Below are 26206 nucleotides of genomic sequence, written 5' to 3'. Positions count from 1 at the left end.
TGTCAAAGAGAAAAATACGACATTCCTCCCTTAGCAATATGTTTAAAGTCTTCCCTTTGAGGTCTTGCCCCTACAACCTTTTCTGCATGAAAGTTCTGTGTGGAATGTCCCAAATTGCTCTTGAGCTCTGCTTTAGTAAGTGATCAAGGCTTACATTCTAAGTAAAAGAATTACAAATGCAACAATAGTTGATGTATGAACTCTCAGTTCAAGTAGGCTGTAAGGATCCTCTGAAGGCTGTGTACAGAGTTTCTGAAGTGTCTGGCAAAGTTCCAAAAAGAACCATGGGTAATGATGGTTCTCGGGGAAGGATACTTGGTGCTTTTTGTTATTTTTCCACCTGTCAACATTCCTGATATCCCTTTTCCCAGCTCTGTTCACACACAGAAGTTCTGAGTTTGGGAAGGGGAGGTCAGACAGTTCTTACACAATAAGGCCATCCAGCCAATTTTAAACAAGCCACAAAGATTTTACCATCGATTTTCCTTGGTTCTAGGACCTTAGGGAAAGCGGGGGGACTGGAGACCAGTATTGGATATTTCCAGTCTCAGCAAGTTTGTTCATTTTATTCACTTTGTGATGAGTCATTCAGTTTGGTCTGGGCAGCCACTTGGAAGGGCAAATGGATGATTTCTATTGACATGTAGGATGTGTACTCTACATCCTGGTGCAACCTCAGTCGAGAGAACATCTATGGTTTGTCTTTAAAGGAAAGGTCTTCCAAATCTAACCTTTGTGTTTTGGTCTGAGTATTGCATCACAAGTATTTACTTGTTCGTTGGATCTTTAGCAGGATTGAGTCATCTGCTTGGCATCAGAGTTCTTCTATATTTGGACAACTGGTTAGTTCTCACCAATTCATTTAAGGTGATCTTGGGGGTGATGGATTATCTTCTGGGCATTTTGGTCAAAGTCAACAAATCTATGCTTTTTCCGATCCAGTCAATTATTTATCTGAGGATGAAGAATGACCCTCTCTTTTCTGTTTTTTTGTGACAGAGAGATGGACGTAGAATTTTCTACCACTACTGAGAGAATTTTGATGGGTCTGTCTCTAAACTTCAAGAACCCAATCTCACACTGTCCCTAGATGTCTCAGAGGCAGACTGGGAAGCAATTCTGAAAAACATTTGATGTCAGGGAGTTGGACTGTAAAAAAGGGCAAGCTGCTTATAAACAACTTGGCACTTTTGGAGATTTGGAATAGTCTTACACAAGCAGAACATCTAGTCAGAGACAAGACAATCACAGCCTTTTCCAATAATTCAACCTCTCAATCTTACATAAGGAGGCAAGGAGACAAATTGAGAGATCTGTTCTGGCTAGCAAAGAAACTTCTTTCTCCTTTGGACAGAGTCCCAGAACATCATTCTTTCACCTCATTTTGTCCTAGAGAGAAAGTGTTATCATAGACCAACTCAGCAGGAAAGGGCAAAGTCTTCCATCAGAATGGTCTCTTCTTCCACAGGTCTGCCAAAAGTTTTGGAACCTTTGGGCAACCAAAACATCAATCTGTTTGTGAGTGCCCTAAACACAACACTCACAACTTACTGCTCTCCATACCAGGATCCTCAGGCATGGCAGTCAATGGCTTTCTTCAAGATTGGTCGAATCTAGATCTTTGCATCTCTCCTCTGGTTGCTGTTTTGAGGAAAATACTCAACTAAGTTGTGAGCTTCACAAAACACAAGGATGATTTTGATAGCTCCTTGGTGACCCCAAAGACAATACAGGCAGTCCTTGCTTATCGGCAGGGTTGGTTAACAGCATTCCGGTTTTATGGCGCTCCGCTAATGACGTAGTTAACCAGATTTTCAGCGACGGTAAGCAATTTTCGGCTTCAGCAAGTGGTTTATCAGTGTTGATAAGTGGTTTCCTGGTGTCGGTAAGCAGTTCATCGGCACCAATAAGCGAATAAGCAGTTTATTGGCGCTTACAACATTGTAAATGCCATTTATTACCATAATTATCAGTGATTTTCAGTTAGTGATGCTCGGCCAGGAATGGAACTCCCGCCATTAACCAGGGACTGCCTGTAGTTTTGCAAACTTTCTCTCTTGGCGGTGGATGTTCCTCACCCTCTGCCATTCAGGAAAGATATTTACACATAGTCTTATTTGAAAAGATCCCATCAAAGCCCCACATGCTTCATCTGACAGCATGGAGATTGTCAACTTACTGTTGTGAGCTAGAGGATTTTCTAGAGTGGCCAGGGAAGCAATCCTTTGGTTTAGAAGGCTCTCTACTGTTAGACTGTATCAACAACAGTGGTCATTTTAGATATCTTGGTACTTATCCAGAGGGCTATGTAGCACCCATACCACTATAGATATCCTGATTAAGTTCTGATATCTCAGGTAAACAAAGCAGTTTTCTGTCCTATTGATCACAGGATGTCACTTAACATTGTCTTTATCACTACTGTGTCATGCTAACTGGATTATCACTTACAATTTAGATTTGAAGGAGGTTTTCAATCTTTCCGGCTGGAAATTTCAAATCCTCCTATTATGTTGAAATTTGGACAGCCCGAAAGGATTTAACTTTACCTCAGTTTGAGCCTTTGGATAAGGCATCTCTTAAGAACTTTGAAGACACTTTGTCTTTTAGTTCTTGCTACAGCAAAGCATATTAGTGAGCTTCAAACCCTTTCTTGTATGTGGACTTTTTTCTTCTGGAAACCTCTCTCTTTTCTTTCACAACTTCGAGAAACGACACAGGAGTGAAAGTCCTTCCCAGATTTGTTATGTCCAGTTAGACCTTTAGGGGTTTACCTGGACAAGCTTAAACCTTCAAGCGGAGTTAAGAATTTATACTGTGGCATTTGGATGCCAAACACTCCTATGTCCAAGAAAGCTTGATTAAATCATGCACAAGGAGTCGATTCCTGAGCTTTTACCATTTTTGAAAGTAAAGTCTCATGGCATCCTTGCCAAAAGCACGTCTTTTCATTTCCTTCAAAACCTTTAGCAAGAAAAGGTTGTCAGTGCAGCTCAATGAAGAAGTAACTATGTTTTTGCCTTACATTATTTGTGAAACATTCAAATTCTGTATGAGACATGTAAAGCCCATAGCCCTTATCACTACAGTGAGGATGCTTTCCCCTGAACCAAATATGAGAATAACCTTGCTTTCTCTGTTATCGTTAGTTGTTAGGAAATCCTGGTATTGAATTTTGGGAGTATGAGGGGACAAATGGTGTACAGGCACACACCTTCATATCTGAAGGTGGTAGTTGTATTTATTTTTTGACTGTCAATTATGGACTTTGGACTCAGGCACAGAAGTCACTAATACTCTGTGAGATAAGAGTTGTTTTTCCCTGTAAGGATCCTCTGACAAGTCTCACTATGAGGGCCTTACATCCTGCTGTGGTTCCAACGTCTGGTGACAGTACTTACCAGGAAGTATCACACAGCAGGAAGGAATGTTAACAATCTTTTTCCCCCTCATTAAAAAGCTTGTAGTACATTTGGCTGAACTGTTGTTTCTCTGGCTGCACTAACCCACTATCCTCATTCACTGTTGTAATCAGTTAACTTCAACAGTGGGTAAAATTCATTTCAAAAAATGACAATTTGTATGATAAAATTAATTATCTGGATACTTACCTACTGTTAAAGTGGGAAAACTATCCAGCCTCCCCACATCTTAGTGGGTGGTCATAAACATTCCAACGCCACCTGGTGAGAAACAGGTGATTACTGAGACATTCCAGGTGGGTCTGCCAAGTGTTATTTTGTTTACTTTGAATACTGATCGCACCAAACAGTGTGAAGATAAAAGCTAACTTTAACAATAGGTAATTAACCAATAATTGATTCATCATAAAAAAAATTCACAATTTGACCCCTGGGCTCATGTCCCATATTATCTCGAATCAAAACCTTGGGATCTAGTTGAATATATAGCATTTTTGTTGAGATATTTCAATCTGTCCTTTTCCCAGTCTTGTCTCATAAAAACTGGATTCATCTTTTGCAGATGCAGTAAAGTTTCCTTTATAGAGCTTGCCAAAATTTTCTGATCCCAATGTAGTGGCTGTAGGACTACTAAGGATCCTCCTCAAAGGTGGATTACTGCCAAAGAGACTATAGTAAAAAAAAAATAAGGTTGCTACAAAGTGATTGCAGCAGTCTGTGAAAGGATAACAAGACAACTACAACCCTTTTATCTAATTTATTTACAAATTCAAGCACATTAGGCAGTTCAACCATTTGGAGCAGCACAACTCTACCTAAAAAATCAGCTAACTTAACATTAAGAACAAACTCATGAGAATATATTTTACTCCAATTTTTTTTAAACATCAACCTCTAATTACATTTTGATGGCCATAAAAAAGGTACTAACAGTCGACCCTCAGTATTCACAGGGGTTAGGGACCACAACCACCCGTGACAAATTGAAATCCACAATAAGTTGGAACCTCCCTCTAAAAACGCTTATAACTGCCTATTTTCATAGTTCAAACACCAAATATACCTTAAACTCTCATCCCAAAGCACTTTAATATCATTTCAAAGTCATCTTACAACATTACCCTTAAAAATATATGGCTTACAGTTACATGTGAAAACTAATCAAGTTACCCCTAAGAGAGAGAGAGAGAGAGAGAGAGAGAGAGAGAGAGAGAGAGAGAGATACATATGCACATTAAAAATATTTAATACACTAATGACAGTGCATACACAAAGGTAAATAAAGATTAATACACAAAACTTGGTTATAAGAATATAAAGTATCAGTAAACACTAAACTAAACTCAGTCATAAAAAAAATGGGGAAACTCTCACAAAGCATTGGAGCTACAAGCCAAGCTGATACCCTGCTGTGTGACTGGCTACTTCCAACCCTTCCAGCCAATAGCGTGTCATCACAGAGCCTATGTCAAAGCAAATTGTAGCATGTACATATGTATGCCATTTGATATGGTCAAGGACCGTGGTTCTACTCTCTCTCTCTCTCTCTCTCTCTCTCTCTCTCTCTCTCTCTCTCTCTCTAGATATATATATATATATATATATATATATATATATATATATATATATATATATATATATATATATATATATATATATATAATATAAAATATAAATATACATATCTATATATATATATATCTATATATATATATATATATATATATATATATATATATATATATATATATATATATATATATATATATATATATATATATACATTGTCACATGGGTCATTCAGTGGATGAGTTTAATTATTAATTAATGTGATTTATACAGCCTTGCTTTACCTAAGACCCACGTAATCCCATCAATTAAGGCTAAAAGTTACCCAAAATACAGATGCTATTCCTCCTCCAAACAAGGGTATGACCAGGTTCCAAGGCGTGCCCAATTATTACATAAACGTATCCTAATAATACTTGGATTCCAGACCCTCTCACTTACCCTTAATTACTGCAAGGGGTGTATCTTACATCGAGAATATTATGTTAGCACCATGGAGGATACTTTATGCAATCTCACTAGGCAACACTAATTGTACTTCTATAATCGACTTCATAAATGGGATATGGTTTCACTAGGATTCCTTAGTCAGTGACTGATAAGAGAGAAACTTGAAACAGAAATTAAGTTGTAGATCTAAAGGGAGAATGGCGAGTAATTGTCATCTTCAGACTTACCTTATAGTAGAGCAATTATGTGCACTTGCATCTGATGCCCGGGGTCTGTTGAATCGATCCTCGTTGGTTCCACTAAAGTTAGAAAGACAAGAGAAAGGCTGAGAGAGCAAGAGACTACTTCTCTTCTCACTGCTCATGACCGCTGAACTGCTGACCTGGGGTCAAGTGCGTGGGTGCTTACTTGTAAACAACTCCCCCGCTTTGAAGTGGGCGGGTAGTCTGAAAGATAACAAAACTCGCCAGTATGAAGTTTTTAAGGAAAAGGGAGATTAAGGGATACCTTAACTAAAGGTAGCCCTGTAAAGTCCCCCCTCAATGGGTTCTTTGCAATGAACATCCCGTTTTCTGCAGTGCCTTTACGTGTGACCTAATGTTGGACGGACACAATATTATTATCATTATTATGAACTGTATATTTATTATCTGTTCATTTGACCTTGCACCATGTATATGTGACAGAGTATTTTTATGTCTGACCAGTCATTGTTAATCATTATGTTTTCTGTATGTACCTGTCCTGCTTTGTGTAGAGAAACAGTTTGACCTCAGGCCATCTGTAAATTTTTGTACCTGCGGTCTCTGCATTATGCGCAGACGTCCGCATGCCACTTTATAAGCGGGTCGCTTCATCAATAAACTAGCAGTACTTGTCTTCCTGCTCATTATTTCGCACTCTCTCACAGTGGTGACCCCCGGAGTGGTTCCTGGAGCCATTAATGGACCCAAACGGCGACTTAGTCTTGGCCCGATGAACCAACCCACACCCCTAACGGACTAACTACGGCGCTCTAACAAAGCGTTCGGGCGTTACCGACCCTCATCGGCAAATCACCGGCGTCATTAGCAGACACACACAGCACGCTCCCAAGCGTGTATTGACACAAGTGTTCCCTCACACTCCAAGTGAGAGCACTGAATGAGCATGGATACAGACATCCCCAACCACATACAAATTACCGTGAACTTCTCGGAGGCAGACATCTCCCTCATGCAACCCCCTCCCACGCACTCCTCCATGCTGGTGCCCGCTCCCCACGCGATGCCCCTCCTGACGGACCAACCAAGGGCGGCCCTCAGCGTAAGGCTGCTGCTATTCACCCATTAGAACCCAGCGTCCTGGCTCTACAGAGTTGAGGGGCAATTTAGGGTGGCAGGCCTGACCGACGAGGTGTTGAAGGCGGACATTGCCATCAGCACCCTCCCGGAGGAGATATACAAGGAGGTCGCCCCATGGGTAATGACAACATCGAGCCCTGCCACCTTCCAGGAGCTAAAGGCCACTCTCGTCAAGACCTGTTCCCCGCCGGTCTTGAGAGAGCCGCCTGGGCCCTTGACCTCGCCATCAACCCCCGGCAGGACACAAACCTCTTGGAAATGTGGCATGCCCTCCAGGACCTCCTCCTCCTCCCCAAGACTGAGAGCAGCAGCAGGCGCAAAGAGATCAGCCTGTCGAGGGAGATCCTCCAGTGGCAGCTACTCCCAAAGGTCCATGGGCAGATCACAGTAGCATACACCCTGCTGGTCGAGGACCTGACCAGGGTGGCACAGCAGCTGATGGACTCCACAAGGGCGGTGAAGCAGGCATCCACGCCCACACACCCCATCAACTGCCTCCAGCCAGAGGACCCCACCACAGAGGGCATCAACGTCGTCAACAGGAGGAGGCCACCCCACCAGCAGAAGAAGGAGAGGCCGGGGCTTTGCTATTACCACCAAAGGTTCGGTAAAGCTGCCCGAAATTGTGAAGCATCCTGCTTTTTCTCTCCTCCAAAAAATGGGGGAGGCAACGGCCACCCTCACAGGCCGCCATCGCAGCAGCATCTGAAACACCCAGGGGCCCCACACCAGTAGGCTTCTATGTCCGTGACACTATCTCCAGTAGGATGATGCTGATCAACACTGGGGCCATGCAGTCAGTGTTCCCGCCTTCCAGAGAGGACCGCAGACATTCGCCGGACCCGGCTGCCTCCCTGACAGCCACCAACGGGTCTCCCATCCCTCCTATGGCACCAGGGCCCTGTCGTTCTCCATCATTGGCCGGAGGTACAGGTGGAGCTTCATCGTCGCAGACGTTAGGACCCCACTCCTGGGTGCGGATTTCCTCGCCCACTTTGGAATGACAGTCGATGTCAGCCGCAAGCACCTGCTGGACACCGAGTCCTGCTAGTCCCTGCCCTTGTCGCTAGGCCCAGGGAGCCCACAATCTGTTCCATCGCTCCCAACCAGTACGGCTCCCTCCTGAAGGAATTCCCGGAAATTTTCAAACCCGAGCTTCGTCAGGTGCCCAGGGCCCCCCCAAACCACAGGATATATCATCACATCAAAACAAGGGGACCCTGGATGCACGCGAAGTTCTGGAGGCTTCCCCCACAGCACCTTCATGAGACCAAGAAGGCCTTTGCCGAGATGGAATGGATGGGCATGTGCAAGAAGGCTCCCAGCCCATGGGCCTCTCCCCTTCACATGGTGCAGAAAGCGGACGGCACCTGGAGACCCTGCGGCGACTACAGGCGGCTCAACCTCGCTACAGAACCCGACCACTACCCTCTACCAAACATGCAAGACCTAACGGCCTCCTTCCACGGGGCCAAAATATTCTCAAAATTAGATCTCTTGAAATCATATTTTCAGGTACCAGTAGCTCCAGAAGACATCCCCAAAACCACCATCATCACGCCTTTCAGGTCCTACGTCTTCGCCTTCTCCACCTTCGGCCTGAGGAACACAGGCATGACCTTCCAGAGGCTGATGGACAGCATCCTGGGGGACCTGGACTTCTGTGTCTGCTATGTCGATGACATCCTAATTTTTTCCAGATCCCACAAGGAACATCTACAGCACATCCAGAAGGTCCTGCAGCGTCTGCAGGAGAGTGGCCTCATCGTCAGGTTCGACAAATGCACCTTCGGCGTCGAGAAGGTGGAATTCCTAGGCCAAGAGATATCCCCAGGAGACGTCTGCCCAGTATCATCGAAGGTCGAGGCCATCGTCAGGTTCCCCACCCCTACCTCCATCAGGGTTGTAAAAGAATTCCTCGGAATGGTCAACTACTACAGGAGATTCATCCCGGGGATCGCGCACACCATGGCCCCCTGACTGAGTTCTTCAAGGGTCATCCGAAAACCTTAGAGTGGGGCCCCGACCAGCAGAAGGCCTTCTCCCTGATGAAGGCTGCCCTCGCCAAGGCAACAGCTTTGGCCCACCAGGACCCCAGCGCTCCCCTCCAGCTGATGATGGATGCCAGCAACGTCACCTGTGGGGCCATCCTGGAACAAGTCATCAACGGAGCCCCTCAGTCCATCACCTTCTTCAGCAGGAAACTCAGCACCACAGAGTCCCGCTACAGCACCTTCGACGGAACTCTTCGTAGTGTACCAGGCAGTACGCCACTTCAAGTTCCTCCTGGAGGGTAAGCCCTTCACGATTTGGACGGATCACCAGCCGCTGGTCCATCCCTTCATGAAACTGAGGGATACATGGTCTTCCAGGCAGCAGCGGCAACTCGCGGCCGTCACGGAGTTCACCTGCACCATCAAGTACCTCCCTGGCAAGAAGAACCCTGTAGCCGACGCCCTCTCAAGGATCGAAATCGAAGCAGTGAAGCTCGGGATCGACTACAAGAACCTTACCTGTGAACAAGCCGCCGACCCAGAGACCTGAGCTTACCACACAGCCGTCATGTCGCTGAAGTGGAAGGACGTGCCTCTCGGCCCTGGAGGGTCAACACCGCTGAGTGATGTGAGCACTGGCCGCCCCCGCCCACTGGTGCCCGCCTCCTGCTGTCGGCTGGTCTTCGACATCATCCACGGACTGTCCCACCCCACTGGGAGGACGACGGCCAGACTGCTGATGGAGAAGTTCGTCTGGCATGGTATACAGAGGGACGCGAAGGCCTGGGCAAGGCAGTGCATGCAGTGCCAGGCCAGCAAAGTAGGGCGGCACACCGAGTCTGGGGTGGGCGATTTTACCCAGCCAAGGAGACGTTTTGGGCACATCCACATCGACGTATTGGGTCCTCTTCCCCCATCAGGAGGAGCAAGATACCTTCTAGCAGTCGTTGACCGCAACACCAGGTGGCCCAAAGCTACGCCCATGGAGGAAGCCACCTCCAGTGTGTGCGCAGAGGCCCTCCTCTCCAGCTGGATCAGCCGGTTTGGTGTCCTGTCTGAACTGTGGACCACCCTGGCATGCCTGCTGGGGACCATTCACTACAGCACCACCGCCTACAACACCGCAGCCAATGGAATGGTGGAAAGGTTCCACAGGTCCCTGAAGGCGTCCCTCATGGCTCGTTGCACCTCCGAGAGTTGGAAGTACCAGCTACCCTGGGTCCTCCTCGGGTTGAGGACCACCGCCAGAGCCAACAGCGACCCATCCGCAGCAGAAAAAGTCTACAGGGAGACCCTAGTAGTCCCGGGGGAACTTATCACAAAGGACCGGGACGACTTAACAACGCAGAGGCTCTGCGACAGGGTTGGGAAGTTTGCCCCCTGCCGGCGGACATACACCGACAGGACATCCCCCTTCATGCCTCCCGGTCTGTCCTCCGCCACCCACGTCTTCGTCAGGGATGACGCCGTATGACCACCCTTAACCAGGCCCTACAGGGGGCCTTTCCTCGTGCTTGAGAGAAACAAGAAGGCATTCCAGGTATCTGTCCACGGGAAGGAAGACTGGGTATCGATAGACCGCCTCAAGCCCGATTTCTAGAGGAAGACATCGCGGGCAATTCCCAAAGGCCCCCACAGCAGATAGAGGCCCCCAGCCCGCCCCATCCGCAGGAAAACATCGTGGGCGCCCCAGGAAAGCCCCAGGACCAGATAAGAGGGCACCCCAACACACCCCTCCACAGGGCGCTGAAGAATACGACTATCCCCTCCAGCTGTCATCGAGAAAGCGAGGCGCCCTCTGCCGCCCCAGCAGATACCTGATTTGATCAGACGTTACCTATGTCTTGGGGGGGAGTATTGTAAAGTCCGCGCTCAATGGGTTCTCTGTAATGAACATCCCATTTTCTGCGGTGCTTTCATGTGCGACCTAGGGTCGGACGGACACAATATTATTATCATTATTTTGAACTGCATATTTATTATTTGTTCATTTGATCTTGCACCATGTATATGTAACAGAGTATTTTTATGTCTAACCAGTCATTGTTAATCATTATGTTTTCTGTATGTACCTGTCCTGTTTTGTGTAGAGAAATAGTCTGACCTCAGGTCACCTGTAAATTTTTGTACCCGTGGTCTCTGTGTTATACGCAGATGTCCGCACGCTGCTTTATAAGCGGGTCGCTTCATCAATAAACTAGCAGTATTTGTCTTCCTGCTCATTATTTCGCACCTCTCTCACAGCCCTAGTACAACCTTCCCTGTTGGTTAGGTCCCTAAACTAAACTTATAATCCTCTGAAGACGGTTGGCGGTTTTGGAACACAACAACTAAATCTCGGCTTCCCTCCCGCACTGTTGTACACAGCAGAAGCTTTTTGGTGCTTCCCTTTCTTTGTTTTTATTTTCTTTTTTGATTATACTTCTACTAGATCGAAGCAGAAAGGTCAACAGTATATTAATATAAAAGCATATATATACATATACAAATATATATATATATATATATATATATATATATATATATATATATATATATATATATATATATATATATATATATATATATATATATATATATATATATATATATATATATATATATATATATATATATATATATATATATATATGTATATATATATATATATATATATATATATATATATATATATATATATATATATATATATATATAATATATATATATATATATATATATATATATATATATATATATATATATATATATATATATATATATATATATATATATATATATATATATATATATATATATATATATATATATATATATATATATATATATATATATATATATATATATATATATATATATATATATATATATATATATATATATATATATATATATATATATATATATATATAATATATATATATATATATATATATATATATATATATATATATATATATATATATATATATATATATATATATATATATATATATATATATATATATATATATATATATATATATATATATATATATATATATATATATATATATATATATATATATATATATATATATATATATATATATATATATATATATATATATATATATATATATATATATATCAATACAGCACGAGGAACGCAATACTTGAGAATATCACTGAGTGCACGTAAATGTAGAATAAACTACGAAAGTACTTGTTCAAAGTCCCGGTTTTCACTCACCTTCTGAAGTGGACTTAGTGATATATATATATATATATATATATATATATATATATATATATATATATATATATATATATATATATATATATATATATATATATATATATATATATATACAGGGTGCGGCACAAATAACGCCCTTTTTAATTTTATATCTTATAATGTATACTTTATTATATTCTTTAATTAATTTGCAAAATCTTCATTTTTTCAGATATTTTATACAACCATGAAATTAACAAAGGAACAGAGAGTAAAAGCAATTCAATTGTACTATCTAAACAATAAAAATGGTGCTGAAACTGCAAGATTGTTATCAGCTGAATTTAACATCCCAAGGGTGCAAAGCCGAAATATCATAAGCTTGATAAGAAAATTTTAATCCACAGGAAGTTTAAGTGATGCTCAAAGAGCGGGTAGGCCATTGTTGCAACAAGGTTAGAAAAGTCCAATGAACTACAAGAATCATTGCTGCGTTCTCCTCAAAAATCCAGTAGGCGGTTTTCTGCTGAGTTAGCAATTATTAAACCGAATAAGCATTACATTAATTTTGTTAATATATTATATTAATCTATTAACTTGTGGCAATACGTTCATGTTCGAAAAAATAAAAGATAATAAAAAAGGCTTTAATTTTGTTCCATTTTAACAGAGCGTGTTACTTATGCCGCACCCTGTATATATATATATATATATATATATATATATATATATATATATATATATATATATATATATATATATATATATATATATATATATATATATATATATATATATATATATATATATATATATATATATATATATATATATATATATATATATATATATATATATATATATATATATATATATGTAAATCTACTGGTCACTTTTACCAGACACATATGTAATTCTAATAGCCACAATGCCCTCTTAACTTCTCGAATTCTTCGCGCTTTTTTGGATATGCTTGTAACTACAAAGCCGTAACATCCAAACACAAGAAATTGAAGAGACTTGTGATTGCCGGTCGCAGGAGACGAACCCAGGTCACCTTAACCGCAAGGAGGTCACGTTGCCGACCTGACCACGAGAAGGATAAAAGTCTATTACCTCTTGTACATACATATACCTGTCGTTTTCAGATATATTTATTAGAGCTGGAATAGACCCATCCTAACCATCGTAGCCAAGTGGGCAAGCGTTTTTATTGCTTTTTAGGCTGAAATATATATGTAGAATCTACTGGTCACTTTTACCAGACACATATGTAATTCTAATAGCCACAATGCACTCTTAACTTCTCGAATTCTTCATGCTTTTTGGATATGCTTGTAACTACAAAGCCGTAACATCTAAACACAAGAAATTAAAGAGAACTGTGATTGCCGGTTGCAGGAGACAAACCCAGGTCACCTTAACCACAAGGAGGTCACGTTGCCGACCTGACCACGAGAAGGGTAAAAGTCTATTACCTCTCGTACATACATATACCTGTCGTTTTCAGATATATTTATTAGAACTGGAATAGACCCATCCACACCATCGTACCCAAGTGGGCAATCGTTTTTATTGCTTTTTAGGCTGAAATATATATGTAGAATCTACTGGTCACTTTTACCAGACACGTATGTAATTCTAATAGCCACAATGCCCTCTTAACTTTTGAATTCTTTGCGCTTTTTTGGATATGCTTGTAACTACAAAGCCGTAACATCAAAACATAAGAAATTGAAGAGACTAGTGATTGCCGGTCACGGGAGATGAACCCGGGTAACCTTAACCACAAGGTGGTCACGTTGCCGACCTGACCACGAGAAGGATAAAAGTCTATTACCTCTCGTACATACATATACCTGTCGTTTTCAGATATATTTATTAGAGCTGGAATAGGCCCATCCTCACCATCGTAGCCAAGTGGGCAATCGTTTTTATTGCTTTTTTGGCTGAAATATATATGTAGAATCTACTGGTCACTTTTACCAGACACATATGTAATTCTAATAGCCACAATGCACTCTTAACTAACTTCTCGAATTCTTCACGCTTTTTTGGATATGCTTGTAACTACAAAGCCGTAATATCCAAACACAAGAAATTGAAGAGACTTGTGATTGCCGGTCACGGGAGACGAACCCAGGTCACCTTAACCACAAGGAGGTCACGTTGCCGACCTGACCACGAGAAGGATAAAAGTCTATTACCTCTCGTACATACATATACCTGTCGTTTTCAGATATATTTATTAGAGCTGGAATAGACCCATCCTCACCGTCGTAGCCAGGTGGGCAATCGTTTTTATTGCTTTTTAGGCTGAAATATATATGTAGAATGTACTGCTCACTTTTACCAGACACATATGTAATTCTAATAGCCACAATGCCCTCTTAACTTCTCGAATTCTTCATGCTTTTTTGGATATGCTTGTAACTACAAAGCCGTAACATCTAAACACAAGAAATTGAAGAGACTTGTGATTGCCGGTCACGGGAGACAAACCCGGGTCACCTTAACCAGAAGGAGGTCACGTTGCCGACCTGACCACGAGAGGGATAAAAGTCTATTACCTCTCGTACATACATATACCTGTCGTTTTCAGATAAATTTATTAGAGCTGGAATAGACCCAGCCTCACCATCGTAGCCAAGTGGGCAATCGTTTTTATTGCTTTTTAGGCTGAAATATATATGTAGAATCTACTGGTCACTTTTACCAGACACATATGTAATTCTAATAGCCACAATGCCCTCTTGACTTCTCGGATTCTTCGCGCTTTTTTGGATATGCTTGTAACTACAAAGCCGTAACATCCAAACACAAGAAATTGAAGAGACTTGTGATTGCCGGTCGCGGGAGACGAACCCAGGTCACCTTAACCACAAGGAGGTCACGTTACGACCTGACCACGAGAAGGATAAAAGTCTATTACCTCTCGTACATACATAAACCTGTCGTTTTCAGATATATTTATTAGAGCTGGAATAGACCCAGCCTCACCATCGTAGCCAAGTGGGCAATTGTTTTTATTGCTTTTTAGGCTGAAATATATATGTAGAATCTACTGGTCACTTTTACCAAACACATATGTAATTCTAATAGCCACAATGCCCTCTTAACTTCTCGAATTCTTCATGCTTTTTTGGATATGCTTGTAACTACAAAGCCGTAACATCTAAACACAAGAAATTGAAGAGACTTGTGATTGCCGGTCACGGGAGACAAACCCAGGTCACCTTAACCAGAAGGAGGTCACGTTGCCGACCTGACCACGAGAGGATAAAAGTCTATTACCTCTCGTACATACATATACCTGTCGTTTTCAGATAAATTTATTAGAGCTGGAATAGACCCAGCCTCACATATCGTAGCCAAGTGGGCAATCGTTTTTATTGCTTTTTAGGCTGAAATATATATGTAGAATCTACTGGTCACTTTTACCAGACACATATGTAATTCTAATAGCCACAATGCCCTCTTGACTTCTCGGATTCTTCGCTTTTTGGATATGCTTGTAACTACAAAGCCGTAACATCCAAACACAAGAAATTGAAAAGACTTGTGATTGCTGGTCGCGGGAGACGAACCCGGGTCACCTTAACCTGAAAACAACAGGTATATGTATGTATGAGAGGTAATAGACTTTTATCCTTCTTGTGGTCAGGTCGGGAACGTGACCTCCTTGTGGTTAAGGTGACCCGGGTTCGTCTCCCGCGACCGGCAATCACAATTCTCTTCAGTTTCTTGTGTTTGGATGTTACGGCTTTGTAGTTACAAGCATATCCAAAAGCGCGAAGAATTCGAGAAGTTAAGAGTGCATTGTGGCTATTAGAATTACATATGTGTCTGGTAAAAGTGACCAGTAGATTCTACATATATATTTCAGCCTAAAAAGCAATAAAAACGATTGCCCACTTGGCTACGATGGTGAGGATGGGTCTATTCAAGCTCTAATAAATATATCTGAAAACTACAGGCATATGTATGTACGTGAGGTAATAGACTTTATCCTTCTCGTGGTCAGGTCGGCAACGTGACCTCCTTTGCGGTTAAGGTGACCCGGTTCCTCCTGTGACCGTCACAAGTCTCTTCAGTTTCTTGTGTTTGATGTTACGTTTTGTAGTTACAAGCATACCCAAAAAGCGCTGAAGAATTTAGAAGTTAAGAGGGCATTGTGTGTTATTAGAATTACATATATATATATATATATATATATATATATATATATATATATATATATATATATATATATATATATATATATACATAGTATATATAATATATATATATATATATATGCATACAATAATAATAATACTTTATTTCGAATATGAATTCATATACAATAAATTTACAAATAAAAGTAGTGGTGCCAAGAGTCTACAATTTTGATTTATTATTAAACAAACAAATTTTCAGAAAAAATACAACTCTCACAAACAAAATGTGTATCTTACCAATAAACAAAAAACTTTAAAAAGGGTCATGCAACTAGACCTAAAAGGTAAGCGTAAATAAGCTCAATAACATCTACATAAAAAACATAATGCACAAATTATTCCAACTATAGAACATGAAAAAACAGCAGTTTTATCTGTCAGTAGAGTATTCTGTGCCATTCATCATGTAATGTAAATAATAATGACGCATCACTGTCTTTTAGCAATCGTATCAAAGCATTATTTGATTTCTCCCATCTCTGTTTTAAACTAAATAAATAGTACTGCGTGGCGCCGGATAACATGAAGGCAGGGCAAAGCCAGCGTCACAAAAATATGTGAAGCACTATTACTTCGGGCGACCCCCATGAGCCCCCTTATAATATCATTATGACACACTCTTAGTCTTCCTAAAGTTTTTTGTGTGTAGTGATACCATAGTGAAGAACAATAGATTGTCGTACAAAAAGTTTTGAATAATTGAACTTTAGTTTCATCATCACAGAAATTAAATTTTCTTATAAGCATATTCCCCTCTCACAAAGAGCTTCCGACGCTGCTGTTCAATATCTTCATTACTCTTATTGTTACTAGTAATTATGTGGCCCAGATACGAAAAAGAATTTACAAATTGTAAGAAGTCATTTCGCAGTGAAATCCTTGGTATTCCTGACTTTAGTTGTTACATGAAGGAGTCAACACGCACACGTTGTATAATATATCATGTTCTATGGCAAAGTCTTCACAAATCTTCAGAAGTTTTCGAAGTGCCCTAGCAGTGGGAGTGAGAATAACTAGATCATCTGCACAGCTAAAATGATTAAAAGCAACATCCCGATGTAACATCCTATTCCGGACCAGCCAGTCGAATATTCAGGTCGTCTACATAAATGTCAAAAAGGTAGGGTGACAGAATGCCTCTCTATATCAAGCCATTACTGCTACCGAAGGAGCCAGAAAATTGATCATCCCATTGCACAACAAAATTTTGAAAGTTGTACCAATATGCGAGTAACTTGACATAATGTTTCGGTACCTTTCGGAACAACAATTTATCAAACAGCTTCCAATAGTTTACCCGATCAAATGCTGCTTTGCCATCTAAAAAGCATAAAAATACAGGCGTATTTTGTACGTGGTAATAACTGATAAAATTTTTTAAAGCATAAACACATATTTCTGTGCCTAGATTTGGTTTAAACCCAAACTGATACTCACTTGTATAAAAAAAAATTCCCTTATATTTGCTAATATTACTATTTCTAGCATCTTAGAAATGTGTAGCAATTGCGACTGGCCTATAGTTGTTTTTAACTGCGGGGTCTTTGGTTACATTCTTAAAAGTGAGGCTATTATAACTTTCATAACAGAAGCAGGCAAAAACGAATGTATAAGGAATGAATTAAAAAAGAGGCATATCAACAGGAACAAATAGTCTGGAGCTTACTTACAGACTTCCCCAGGGATACAATCAGAGTCCACTGCTTTATTGATGGACACAGAATGAGCAGCTTTCTTCACCATATCAAGAGTGATATATTTAAAGTTACCATCACTTATTTCAAGTTTTCTTTCCACAGTATTCCTAGTGATGCTATCTTGAATGATATTCAAAACAGACTGAAAATGCTTTTTCCACAGTAGGAGTATTTGTTTAGTACCTGCGGCCTCATCAATTTTATGTGGGACATTGGTGCCTTTCTTTTTAGTCAGTAATTTAACGTTTGACCAAAAACGTTTCATACTCTTAGAGACTAGACTCTGACCAAGTGCTCTCACTCTTTAATTGCTCCTCATGCTCACGACACCATTTAAGCGCTAGTTTAAACCTGGAATGAGTCTGTCGCATATGCAGTGCCCAGGGCCCTTCTCTCGAGAGACCCATTCATCCTCCAGGAAAGGAATGCATTTCGAGCAAAGTTATGGGCCTCATGAACGAAATCCGACCAGCCAGGCACAGCTTTGTACCTCTTTCTTCTAGTGCCAAATACTTCTTTTCCAGTGGCCACTATAGTAGTACACAGTTCATCATATCTGTCTTGTATATACAGTTTATCATCAACGGAATGACAGCACCGATTAGAACAAAAGAGAACGTGCATGTCAATATTAACATTAGAGAGCCTCGCCTTTAAAAGACTAAAGAACATTTCCTTCAGAACTTCATTACCAAAATCACAGTTAATCATCTCCAAACTTCGTTTACTGGCAGCAGACTACTTAGGAATTTGATCAACATAGATAGTCTGTAAGTGGTAAATGATCAGACTGTATGCAATCATACTCCGTAAGGCAATTAACTACAGATTGGAGGAGTCCCTCAGTTAAAGTGCAGTGGTCAATCCACGTTCTAGACAAAGAACCAAGACTGACATGAGTGTAGAAATCAGCTGGCAGATTACAAACGTCAGCCAATACCATATCATGAGAGGCACAAAGCGAGACCAACTCTTCATAAAAAGTTGTATTAGGAGCAGAGTTAAAGTCACCAAGAATGCAAATATTCCCGTGTTCACCATCTTCAATTATAGATGATATTTTGCCTATCTTCTCCAAAAATATGTCAACATTTTCATTTTTATTAGTAGGCATACATACATTAACAAGCAAAATGGAAGTATTTTCCAGCTTAAGGGACAACCCCAAAATCCTATCGTCATCATATTCTACAATTTTGATAACGGGGGACAAAGACTTATGCCAAAGGAAAGATAATCCTCCATATGGTCGGCCTCTCTGTAGTTCCACATCATCTTTCACTGATGATATTGAAAATGCAGAAAAATTATCATGAATATTTTGTACAATGGATAATTCACTTTTGTATAACCATGTTTCCTGCAAAGCAATTATAGATGACCTATCACACAAGCCTCTGACGTACTCAACAGCGGTCTTAATACCATGACAATTCAAGTTTGTAATTTTTAGGATATCCATAAACATCAGAAAAAAAGGTAAAAATCCATCATATATTCATGTATAACATTTGCATTCAGTTCCTGATCACCAACAGAGTTCAATAATCGCTTCTCTATGCTGCTGCCGCTCTTCTGGTTCTCGATGCTGCTGGTGCTTACAGCAGGAAGTTCGAGCTGGGTAAAAAGGCCAGACCCTCGCCTCCTCTTGCCACGAGTCAGCACTAAGCAAGGCATCATGATGCTCTGCAGGGCATCCAGCAACAAAGGAAAACCTGTTACTTGAAGGATTTCGAGGGGTAATCTTGTCCACGGTAATTTCAGCATTTGGGAAAAGATCATTGACATAAGACTTCATTACTTCTGGAGTTGTATCTGAATGAAGATTAGTGACAAATACTTTACGCAGTGGTGGTGGGATGGTCTTTAAAGCAGTCCCCTTCCTGGTTCCCCAAACTGATGGAGGCATATCTAATCTTTTATATGTATAATATATATATTATATATATACAGTCAATCCCCTGTATTCGTGGGGGATGCATACCACAACACCCGTGAGTAGTTAACATCCCCCTCTAGAAATGCTTATAACTGCCTATCTTGAAAGTTCAGATACCAAATGTATACCTTAAACTAGCATCCTATATTAAATATACCTCAAACTATTATCCTATTACTATATTAATCTTTGAGATGATATTATCAATATCATTTCATTCATCTTAAACATTTTACCCTTAAAAATATATACATAAATACTTATAGCTCTTCCAGCCAATAACAGAGAGAGAGAGAGAGAGAGAGAGAGAGAGAGAGAGAGAGAGAGAGAGAGAGAGAGAGAGAGAGAGAGAGAGAGAGAGAGAGAATTTTCAGTATCCATGACTACTTGCCGGCAATGCTCCCCTTCTGGTCAATATGTCACTCACTCTGAAGAATCCGAGAAAAGACTGGGAATGATATGTATTTGTTTAAAATTCTTAATAATTTGCTATATAAATGCAAAAAGTTGTAATTACAGCATGGAAAATATGAAAAAAATTAATAACAAAGCAACGTCACATTTATCTACAAAACCACACTATACAAAACATGTCACATATGCATAAAAAATCTATCTCAGAGAGAGAGAGAGAGAGAGAGAGAGAGAGAGAGAGAGAGAGAGAGAGAGAGAGAGAGAGAGAGAGATGAATTACGAAGAACATAATTAAGATTAGATGAGAGAGAGAGAGAGAGAAATATGAATTACAAAGAACATAATTTAGATTAGATGAGAGAGAGAGAGAGAGAGAGAGAGAGAGAGAGAGAGAGAGAGAGAGAGATATGAATTACAAAGAACATAATCTAGATTAGATGAGAGAGAGAGAGAGAGAGAGAGAGAGAGATATGAATTACAAAGAACATAATCTAGATTAGATGAGAGAGAGAGAGAGATATGAATTACAAAGAACATAAATCTAGATTAGATGAGAGAGAGAGAGAGATATGAATTACAAAGAACATAATCTAGATTAGATGAGAGAGAGAGAGGGAGAGATTTTTCAATATCCTTGTAGTTCTACCCCCTGTGGTCAGTATGTCAAGATATTTGACATATTTGACAGGTTAGCAACCACCTTCGCTCCAAACCTTTAGGGAAAAGATGAGGGAAAGAATTTATATTGAACTAAAATCTTATTAATTCACTATATTTTCTTTAATGAATTGATACTTTACTGTGTTTAGTACATTAATATTAATATTTGAAAATTAGTATATCATTTATTTATCATACACAACAAATAAACAAACATATTATGTATGCATAAAAATTCTCTCATCTCAGTAAGAGAGAGAGAGAGAGAGAATTAGTTTTATATTATTCATTGTTATTTAATCTTATCATACTTAATATTAATATTTGAAAATTAGTACTGTAAATTATTATTTTATCATATAGGTACAGTACAATGTTAGGCACGAAATTACTATGAAATTACAGAATATTGCTCTACGAAAAAATCCGAGGATGGGCGAGATTCCTCGTGAATGATTTATAGGTAGTTTCCTCAGAAAATTCCACGAATTGCTGAGTCTGTGAATTGCGAGCACGGGAATCTGGAGGGATGACTGTTTACATATATAAACATGTATGTAATATATAAATATTTATATAAATATATATATAATATAATACATATAAATATATATAATACAAACATATATAAATATAATATATATATATATATATATATATATATTATACATTATACATATAATTAAATATGTATTTACATAATATATATATATATATATATATATATATATATATATATATATACTATATATATATAATATATATATACAGTATATATATAATATATATTTACATAAGGTATAATATATATAAGTTTATATATAAAAATTTATATATAGTCAACCCCTGATTTGCACTCTGAATATATATACTTATATATATATATATATATATATATATATATATATATATATATATATATATATATATATATATATATATATATATATATATATATATATATATATATATATATATATATATATATATATATATATATATTATATATATATATATGTATACATATATATATATATATATATATATATATATATATATATATATATATATATATATATATATATATATATATACAGTATATAATATATATGTGTGTGTATATATATATATATATATATATATATATATGACTATTTATCACATCACCGTGATTCATATACAATCAGAAAGCTACAAACGTCCTTTAATATCCAATTCACTCTACCTAAGTAATATATTTTCATATATATTATAAGGGGAATTTTAGGTGATAATAAGTCCACCGTCCCGTGGATCGAACCAGCAGCGATACGGGGAATCAGGACTACAGTGACACACTAACCAGTCGGCCACAAGAGGTATAAATGAATACCATCTCCCATCAGCCCACCCGTCGAACTCAGGTGTTTTGCGTTTGGGGACGATATCCACCCACCTCTGCCATGTTGGCGTGTAGTGCGTTTGTATATGACTATTTATCACATCACCGTGATTCATATACAATCAGAAAGCTACAAACGTCCTTTAATATCCAATTCACTCTACCTCGAAGTAATATATTTTCATATATGTTACCGAAGGGGAATTTTTTAGTTGATAATAAGTCCACCGTCCCGTGGGGTCGAACCAGCGACGGACGGGGAATCAGGACTACAGTGACACACTAACCAGTCGGCCACAAGAGAGGGTATAAATGAATACCATCTCCCATCAGCCCACCCGTCGAACTCAGGTGTTTTGCGTTTGGAGACGATATCCACCCACCTCTGCCATGTTGGCGTGTAGTCTGCGTTTGTCGCACGTAGCCATATTATGACTATTTATCACATCACCGTGATTCATATACAATCAGAAAGCTACAAACGTCCTTTAATATCCAATTCACTCTACCTCGGGAGTAATATATTTTCATATATGTTACCGAAGGGGAATTTTTAGGTGATAATAAGTCCACCGTCCCGTGGGATCGAACCAGCGACGGACGGGGGAATCAGGACTACAGTGATATTTTCACATATTTAGAAAATTTGTCCCTTCAGCCTGTTAGCTAAGAAATAAAATTTGATGGCAGCTGGAGGAGACTCCACTAGGGGGTGGACCTATACAGACGTCCTACCCCATATTGTCTAATTTTGGGGGGAAAATGCCGATGTCTTAGCCCAGCATCGTATGATTTTGGGGGACAGAAAGCCGTTGGGGACAGAAGGACCAGTCAGGACTGTAATTGGGCTGCTATGCTGACCCTAGTAGCCTGAGCTATAAGACCTATTTCCCTTCGACCTTTTTGCTGGCTGTTACTGCTCTTCCAGACTGACCGATGCCTTTGTGCCCAGCCCTAGAAATTGAGTGGGAGCGTCTCTGCAACCTGACTGGACACTCCGTCGGAGAACGTGAACGCACGCAGTTGGTGTGGTCTCTCTTCCTCTTATACTGTCCAGCTGTCAGAACTTCTGCAGCTAAAGTTCGTCTTTTGCAAGCGAGCTCCATGCACAGATGCAATAAGGTACACCTGAAGTTGCAATTAACACCAGTATTCTTTCTCTTCTCGTGAATTTCTCTCCATTTTCAGTTCTCGTGAATTTCTCTCCATTTTCAGTATTTCCAACCTTTTATTCTCCTAAAACAAAGGCCCTTTGTTTCCCACAGCCTAACATGCAAATTTGCCCCTCACGACTTGTTCCAAGCTTAGATTAAATTAGTTCTGTGATAATAATTCGAGCATTCCCACCATAGTGTTACATGTGCTAATTAATCTAATTGATAATTTCCTCCCTCATGCATAAGTAATTTCATGTGAGAGAAAGTCATTAGATCTGAATGCTAACCTGGAATTCTCTTCCAGAATCCTGTTACCTGGCTCTTTGAGTTGTCTGCCCCTGCCCTTGTGAACCAAATAGCCTTATAAGTTGAATTGCCATCTTGCTATGTGCAAGAGTCTTCTGACTATCAGTGGTCCAGGGGCGCTTGACACAGTCCCCCCTTTGCGTTCACGTTGCACTAAACTAGAATTATCAACCAGTCCCAGCAACAGTGGTTTCCATTTGTGTGTCAAACTCTTTCAGAGCTGTAGCCCTTTCAGATTCATTTCTTTGCTACACATTGTCTTACTTAAGCACATTGTATGTGCCTTGCCTGCTGCTCAGTCAGCCATTTCATATTGATTTTCTGATTGCTCAGTTTTTGTAAATAAATTCAATTCAAAGTTATTCGACTGGTCTGAAAGGCGACCCCCATTTCCCTGTTTAATTAGATGTGATATCACGGTATCTTAGTCATTACATTTATTGCTAATATTCTGAGCAACAGGTCTTGGCGCCTATGGCAAATGACAGGGAAAATCCAATTTCATTCCCAAACCAGCCTCAGAATATAACAATATATAATATTAATATATATATATGCATATAAGTAGATATATAATATATATAAATACATATATACAGTATATATATATTTATATATATATATATATATATATATATATATATATATATATATATATATATATATATATATATATATATATATATATATATATATATATATATATATATATATATATATATATATATATATATATATATATATATATATATATAGCTTAGCTATCAGAATATTGCTCTACGAAAAACCCACAGATGGGTGAGTTTTCTAGCGAATAATTTACAGGTAGGTTTTACAGAAAATTCCACGATCGCTGAGTCTGTGAATTGCGAGAACGCAAATCCAGGGAGTTGACTGTACAAATATACATAAACATATATATAATATATGTATATATCTATATTATTTTATAAACATATATAATTATATAATATAATATACACATTATATACATAATATATATTTATATACATTATAATAAATATATGTTATATATGTTTACATATATATACATACACACACACACACACACACACATATATATATATATATATATATATATATATATATATATATATATAATATATATATATATATATATATATATATATATATATATATATATATATATATAAATAATACATATAATATAATATAAATAATACATATATAGATATGTATGTATGTATGTATATATATATATATATATATATATATATATATATATATATATATATATATATATATATATATATATATATATATATATATATATATATATATATATATATATATATATATATATATATATATATATATATATATATATATATATATATATATATATATATATATATGACTTTTTATCACATCACCATGATTCATATACAATCAGTAACCTACAAACGTCCTTTAGTATCCAATTCACTCTACCTCGGAAATAATATATTTTCATATATGTTACCAAGGGGAATTTTTAGTTGATAATAAGTTCGTCGTCCCGTGGGCTCAAAACCAGCAAGGACAAGATCTCAGGACTACAGTGGACGCATTTAACCCACGCGGCCAGCAAGTGAGGTATAAGTGGATATCGTCTCCCATATACAAATCGCCCGTCGAACTCAGGTGTTTGTATTTAGAGACGATATCCACCCACCTCTGCTATGCTAACACGTGTAGTGCGTTTGTCGCACGCAACCATATTATGACTTTTTATCACATCACCGTGATTCATATACAATCAGTAAGCTACAAACGTCCTTTAATATTCAATTCGCTCTACCTCGGAAATAATATATTTTCATATATGTTACTGAAGGGGAATTTTTTTAGTTGATAATAAGTTCGTCGTCCCGTGGGCTCGAACCAGCGAAGGACAAGAACTCAGGACTACAGTGGACGCATTTAACCCACGCGGCCAGCAAGTGAGGTATAAGTGGATATCGTCTCTCATATACAAATCGCCCGTCGAACTCAGGTGTTTGTATTTAGAGACGATATCCACTCACCTCTGCCATGCTAACCGTGTAGTGCGTTTGTGGCACTTCAAGCACCTATTGGATGGCAACCCTTTCACCATCCTGGCAGACCACAAGCTGTTGGTGCATGCATTCATGAGGGCAGGAGACGCATGGTCGGTGAGACAGCAGCGGGACCTGGCCACTATCTCCGAGTTCGGCTGCACCATTAGCTACGTCCCTGGCAAGAAGAATCCAGCGGCTGACGCCCTATCAAGAGTCGAGATAAATTCAGTCCACCTGGGCATAGACAACGAGGACCTGGCGCAGGAACAAGTCTTGGACCCGGAAACAGCAGCCTACCGCATGGCACTCACCGCACTGAGGTGGGAAGATATGCCAATAGTTGGGTCCAGTTCAACACTTCTCTACGACACCAG

The 26206-nt window shown here is 39.0% G+C and overlaps 1 protein-coding gene across 6 annotated transcripts in view; it reads right to left on the bottom strand.

The window, feature by feature from the left end:
• Positions 1-26206, bottom strand: part of LOC136841016 (lysophosphatidylserine lipase ABHD12-like) — a 640887-nt gene that overhangs the window by 294306 nt on the left and 320375 nt on the right. The window lies entirely within an intron of this gene.

Source organism: Macrobrachium rosenbergii, chromosome 8 (genome assembly GCF_040412425.1).
Source record: "Macrobrachium rosenbergii isolate ZJJX-2024 chromosome 8, ASM4041242v1, whole genome shotgun sequence".
Lineage (NCBI taxonomy): Eukaryota > Metazoa > Arthropoda > Malacostraca > Decapoda > Palaemonidae > Macrobrachium > Macrobrachium rosenbergii.
The sequence above is the reverse complement of the archived record's forward strand: the minus strand, read 5'-3'. Positions and strand labels throughout refer to the sequence as shown.